A 6,500-nucleotide genomic window follows, 5' to 3' on the forward strand; every position below is an offset into this window, starting at 1 on the left:
GTACATTCACACTGTTCTAAGCAGATTAGTGAACATCCGCAGTGACAACACTGGAGTTCTAAGAAGACAAGAGTTGTTATATTTGTACTCCATGGTGCATAGTAAGCCGATTCACTTGGCACACATCGTGGCTGAGTATTTGCACCACCAGAGGCTGTGACAACGCCCCTTGCATATGTCACGCAAGTGCATGGGTTTGTCGAAGTAATAAAATCCCAGATGAGTAGGGTACCGTATCCACAGGGAGTAGGGAATAAAAACACTTAAATTGTTTCTTAACTAAGTGAAAGATGAATTGTGATATGTGTGACAAGATGTGTAATAACACAAAAGTAAAAGAACAAGAAAGAGGGCACAAGTAAAGGAGAAGATAAGGAAATCGATATAAATGGGGTACCCGGATATTGTTCTACCTAGGACAATTGTTTCAAGTGTAACAACCCTCTATTATACTTTCTAACTAATGAAATAATGAGTCATGGAGATCCTTAAATACATGGTCCCAAATCTAAGGTCAACCATACCTAACTCTATAAATGTCCCGGAGGAGAAATTGAATAATCTCTCAACCTCGCACTCGTATAGAATTGCAATGAGTTCTAGGGAGTCCAAGTGATAAATCCTCTTTCTAGATGTAGACCTAACCGTTTGGTCCAGGTGGAAGGTCCCTAGTCACAATTAAGCCCTAGGTGCTAAAATCACTTCAACGCTTCACTCCGTTGCACCCGCAACTAAGCCCCAGCGGAAGGTCATCCTTTAGCCCATTTACTCTTCTATGACCACAAAGAACTTGAGGAAATGGAAATAGAATAAGTCACACCGGAGGGGAAAGGGGATGCTCCGCTACCTCTCGACTCACCTTCTCAACCCTCTCCAATCTAGCTTTGTCTAGCTCTCATGGTGTGTTACTCACTCACAAGGGTTACCAACAAGAACTCTCAACCCTAGTGTCACTCTAAGGAAGTATTCATACAATCAAGCATTCAAGATTGGAACTCAAATAAAATATCAATTAATTGAAATCATAATAAAGAGGTTCAATGAAACGAATACATCTTAGGGTTCACAAATACCCAAGTACTCACTAGGGGGTTGAGCTCTCCATGGAGCTAATTACAATAAATGAAATCAAACGTAAAAGCAAAGAATCCATAGAAAACCCCCTTGATAGTTATGGAGATGGTCTTGTGGAGAGTCCCCTACTCATCCAAGGGTCCCTTTGTTCGGCCTAGGATACACCTCCCCGGATTGGTGCTGATAAAAGCTCTCCTACTAGCCTTCTTCCAAACGGAGCGCGATGTCAAAGCCACAGAACCTCTCCAAATCCCTAGCCAATACCTATCAAAACCCTAGCCGCTGTCCTCTCTCAAGTTTGGGAAAAGATGGAAAGAAAAGATCCTGAAGTGGGGCTGAAATCGGCTTTAAAAAGGGCTGGAATCAGGAATCCACACGCCTATGTGGGTGCCTGTGTGGATTTTTCATACGGGCGTGTGGAATTAACGCACGGCCGTGTGGATTCTCTGTTTTCATCCTTCTTCGGCCGGCTGTGAACAGTACCTGCTATAGTGTCGCTACAATATTTGCTATAGTGCCCTGCTACAATACCGGCCCGAAACACTCCCGAATCCATGCTTTCATCGAGGTAACGTAAATGGGCTGACGTTTACGTCGTAGATCGCTTTGCTTCTTTAATAACGGACATGTTAGTGGAGATCTTGTTATACATGCACAAGGCGGAATGCTTGAATGTGACTGTCCTTGTGCCCCTCCAAATCGTTGTGCTAACTTGAATACGAGGAGGTTAGCACACATTCCCACATTTCGAGCCCGACTTATGTCTTTGCGTTTGAACCTTCTCAAGATTTCTTCTAAATGATGTATTTACGATCCACATTGGCTTCTTTCTCTAATATTCGGTCTCACAACCCTATCTGCATGAAAGTAACATAAATACACACATATTAGCATTAAAACCCGATAAAAGTAATGCTCATCATAAGGAAAACACACTTCACATTCTTATCGCACAAGCACTTATCAAACTCCCCCACACTTAAGCTTTTGCTTGTCCTCAAGCAAAAACTAAAACATTATGTACATTGATGACTGACATATTGGAAGTGATTGGTCTTAGGTTCACCAAAGCATACAAAGAGAGCATTCTACAAGTAAGGGACATTTCAACACTAAATACTAAAAATCAATGCTCTAGCTAAAAACTTGAATAAAAAAGGACAACAAACACGAAATCGTGTAAGTGTGTGAACTCACTCAAGTCAACCCAAAGTATAGTCCTCAAAGTTCTAAGTACAAGGGACTTATTTATCTTCAAAAATTAACAAAATTTCAAGGATGGTAGTAGCTTCCCACATCCTCTAAGGTAGCCATTTCCAAAGGGGCCGTTAAGGTGGTTTTCACACTTTCGAGGTGGTAGCTCTTTCTACCTCAGTGGTAGCTTTCACTCATCCTATGAAATAGCTCTTTCTCTCATTAGGGCATATCTAGTATCCGACTTATGAGAGTAGCTTCATACTTCATAGGTGGTAGCTCTTTTCACCCAACAATTATAAATAAACAGTAAAGCTATTTTGTTCTTTCTTTCGTTTCACCATTTTTTTCACAAATAACAAAAGAAACAATAATAACTAGTCCCTTTAACATCGAACATGAGTTTCCAAAAGAGTTTAAAGAGTGAGTAGTGCAACAAGTGTCAATCTGGTAAAAATTCCTACAAATTCAAGCAAAAACTAGAGCATGAAGACATTCAATGTTAAAAATTCTCTTAAACTCAACAATACAATCATTGCAACTAAGGTGAACCGCCATTGGCTATGTGAGCATGTATATCAATCAAAATTAATATAAAAGAGATGTGTGCATTATGAACTCCCCGCACACTTAAGTTGTACATTGTCCCCAATGTAAACATGCAACCTCACTCATAATGTATATCAATCAAGAACAAATGTAGGAGAAGCAATCAAAACAATACTTCCATGATTGCTAGTGTTACATTTGATAGAGCTAAATCCTTGGGAGTGATGTTTCAACGGGTTGTGAAGCACACACGGCCAAGTGTCGAAGCACCATTGGCCGTGCCCATGACAAAGTCTCAATTCCCATGATGACAAGACCATCTGCACGCATACACGAGGGGGTTTAGTGAAGCTTAATGAAACAAAAACAACTCGAGTATATAAAAGATAAGGCAATGAATACAATTCAAGACCACAAAATGAAAATAAACTCAGAAGGAAAGTCCTTTATGAGTATACAAGTCGAAAATGAAATAAAAAAGTAATAAAACGAAAGAAAATAAATCAAGTGTCGGTGCCGCGCTCTGGTTTCTCTGCTGCTGGGGGTGCTAGATCGAAGGGTGCTGGTGGAGGTGGTGATGGTGATGCCGGAGGGGCCGGAGGTCTGCCAATCATTAATTAATGTAACACGTCAAAACGGGCCACCATCTCAGTATACTGTGCTGATTGTATTGCCCGAATCTCAATGATCTCAAATTGCAATCATTCACAGTGCTCTCGAGCTTCTCAATACGATCATTGGCTCCTGAAAAGGGTACTCGGGCGCCCTGAGGTCTCGGTCGCAGTCACTGCGGAATCCCCCGCTGTATCCCCTCCACCGTCGTCGCTCTCAGTAGTGGATGTGGCCAAAATAAAAATTCCAGGCCCATATATCCCACTAATCCCATCATCCTAAGAGTATCGAGTTCAAGTGGAGAAGGAATAACTGTCTTGTCGGCATCCCAAATGGCATCCACGAGACCCATCCCCTGAATAATTCTAGTGATGTAGGGACCTACAAATAATACTTCCACTTTCCCATGCTGGCCCTGGTGTCACAGAAAGTCAGCCACAACGTGCCCCAGGTGAATCGGTACGGTCCGGACAATGGAATACAAATAAAGTAACCCCTACCGGCTCAGAACTCCTGTGTGGTAGGCCCGGCCATCTATAGATCTGCTAAGGATGGCGAATAAATATTTGTAGCTCAGCCAGGACAAACAGGTGGCTTTGAACATTCCCGGTTCATACTGCCCCTGTCCAAACAAAGCTTGGTAAGCTTGCTGTGAGGCCAAGGTGTCAGGGAAATTTGTCGGCAAGTGTCCATACTCCTTGGTACTTGTGTATGTCTCATCATACAAGCCCATACGAACTGAAAACTTAGTGAAACTTATGGTAAAATGACGTCTGAACGCTCTGAACTATATGATATCTCTCCCATATTGCTGCCAGAACTCAAAGGATGTCAGTACTTCCAGTGTCAATGTGCGAATAACTGGCTCTCGTATCGACAATAGTCTCCTCCAACTTCCCATGTCCATCGGCGCGTCAATCTCCCTAGCCAACTCATCACCTCGCTGGACCTTACTCAACACACTCAGGTCCACAAATCGGGATTGTCCAAACCCAAGTCTCGATTGCCGCTCGAATCGAGCCTGATGCTTGGGGTTTAAAAATTCAATATGCGCCAATTTAGGTAAAGTCTCGAGGGTGCTTACCTTCATGCTTCTTCGAACCTGGTGCCATACCTGCGATAAATGTTGAAGAAAACCATCAGAGAAGCAAAAAAAAATTCATACTGCAGAATTCCACACTGGCTTGTGGAAATTACACATGCCCATGTAGATCTGCGGGGCGTGAAAACCCCACGGTTATACATCAATTATCCAAAAATACAACTTAAAAACACGATTGAACACTCTCTAAACATGCATAAACCATTATAAAGTGAAAATTGGTGCAACTCAAGATTTTTGATCTATTAAAAACAAGAATTGGCGAAGCTGAGAGGGCAAAAAGGTTTACCGATGAAATAGGTATGAAATCTTTGAATTCGGCGTGGAAATTGACTGGAAAATCTTCTAAACGGCAATATGTGTCCCAGGAGATTGATCAAAGTCGATCTTCGAGTGATTGGAAGTGAAGAAGAAGAGAATTCAAGAAGATTTTAAAGAAAAGCTCACATCTCTTGGAATTTTGTGCATCCATACGGGCGTACGGAAATTACTCACGCTCGTGCGCCTTAACAAGAGAGCTTCACAGGGGCAAACGCACACCCCTGTGCGCTCTTAGGAAAACACTCGTTGTCTCTGAATGCAACTGCACGGGCTTGCAGAAAATACCCACGCCCGACCAACAGGGGAAGCCGCACGCCCTTGTGCCTTCTCTGTCCAATCGAGAAAAATCGCTAAGTGTTCCGCACGCCCATGTGAAAATTCTGCACGGGAGTGGACATTCACTGGCCCAACTCACAGGGGCAAGCACATGCCCCTGCGCCTTCTAGGGATGGAGAGAGCTCTTCTGCAGAGTTTCGCACGGGGGTGCGAAAATTACCCACACCTGTGCATTTTTCACAAGTTCACCCATAGGGGCGAGTCCACGCCCCTGTGTGCTCTCGGGATTATTTGCCAAGTCTCCGCAGGAAAATGCACACCCATGCGGAAATTACTAATAAGTGCTTGTGTGATAAGAATGCGAAGCGTTCTTTCCTTATGATGAGCATTACTTTTGTCAGGTTTCAGAGCTAATACGTGTGTATTTATGTACTTTTATGCAGGTTGGGTTATGAGGCCGATTATTTGTGAAAGAAGCCATTGTACATCGTTTTATGCATTTTTTGGAGGAGATCTTGAGAAGGCTCAAACACGGAGACAAGAGTAGGGTTTTGAATGGTAGAATGTGTGCCAACCTCCTTGTATTCGAGCTAAGGCAATGATTCAGAGGGGCACGAAGGCAGTCACATCCTAGTATTCCAGCTTGTGCATATTTAGCAAGATGTCCACCAACGTGACCTTTTATTGAAGAACCAAGATGATCTATGACGTGAACGTGTGCCCGTTTATGTTAACTCGATAAAAGCATGGATTCGGGAATATTTCAGGGCAGTACTGTAGCAATCACTGTAGCAGGTACTGTTTACACCCGGCCTAAGAAGGAGCGAAACAGAGGAGCCACACGGGCGTGTGGAAATTCCACACGCCCGTGCGTTAATTCCACAGGCCCGTGTGGAATATCCACATGGGCGTGTGGAATCCCGATTCCAACCCTATTTAAGGCCGATTTCAGCTCTGATTTCAACATTATTTTCTCCATCTTTTCCCCAACTTGAGAGAGGACTGCGGCTAGGGTTTTGAGAGGTATTGGCTAGAGATTTGGAGAGGTTCTATGGCTCTGATATTGTCATCTCTTTGGAAGATGGTTGGTAAGGGAGCCTCCGTCGGATTGATTCGGCGAGGCGTATCTTATACTGGACAAGGGGATCTTGCGACGAGTAGAGGACTCTCCACAAGACCATCGCCATGACTATCGAGGGGGTTTTTCTATGGATTGTTTTCTTTTACATTTCATTATCTTTTGAATTGTGCTCTATGGAGAGCTAAACCCCTAGTAGGTGCTTGGGTATTTATGAACCCTAGGATGTATTAGTTTCATTGAATCTTTTTATTATGCTTTTAATTAATTGATGTTATTGTGAGTTCTAATCTT

The sequence above is a fragment of the Dioscorea cayenensis genome, chromosome 15 (genome assembly GCF_009730915.1).
Source record: "Dioscorea cayenensis subsp. rotundata cultivar TDr96_F1 chromosome 15, TDr96_F1_v2_PseudoChromosome.rev07_lg8_w22 25.fasta, whole genome shotgun sequence".
NCBI lineage: Eukaryota > Viridiplantae > Streptophyta > Magnoliopsida > Dioscoreales > Dioscoreaceae > Dioscorea > Dioscorea cayenensis.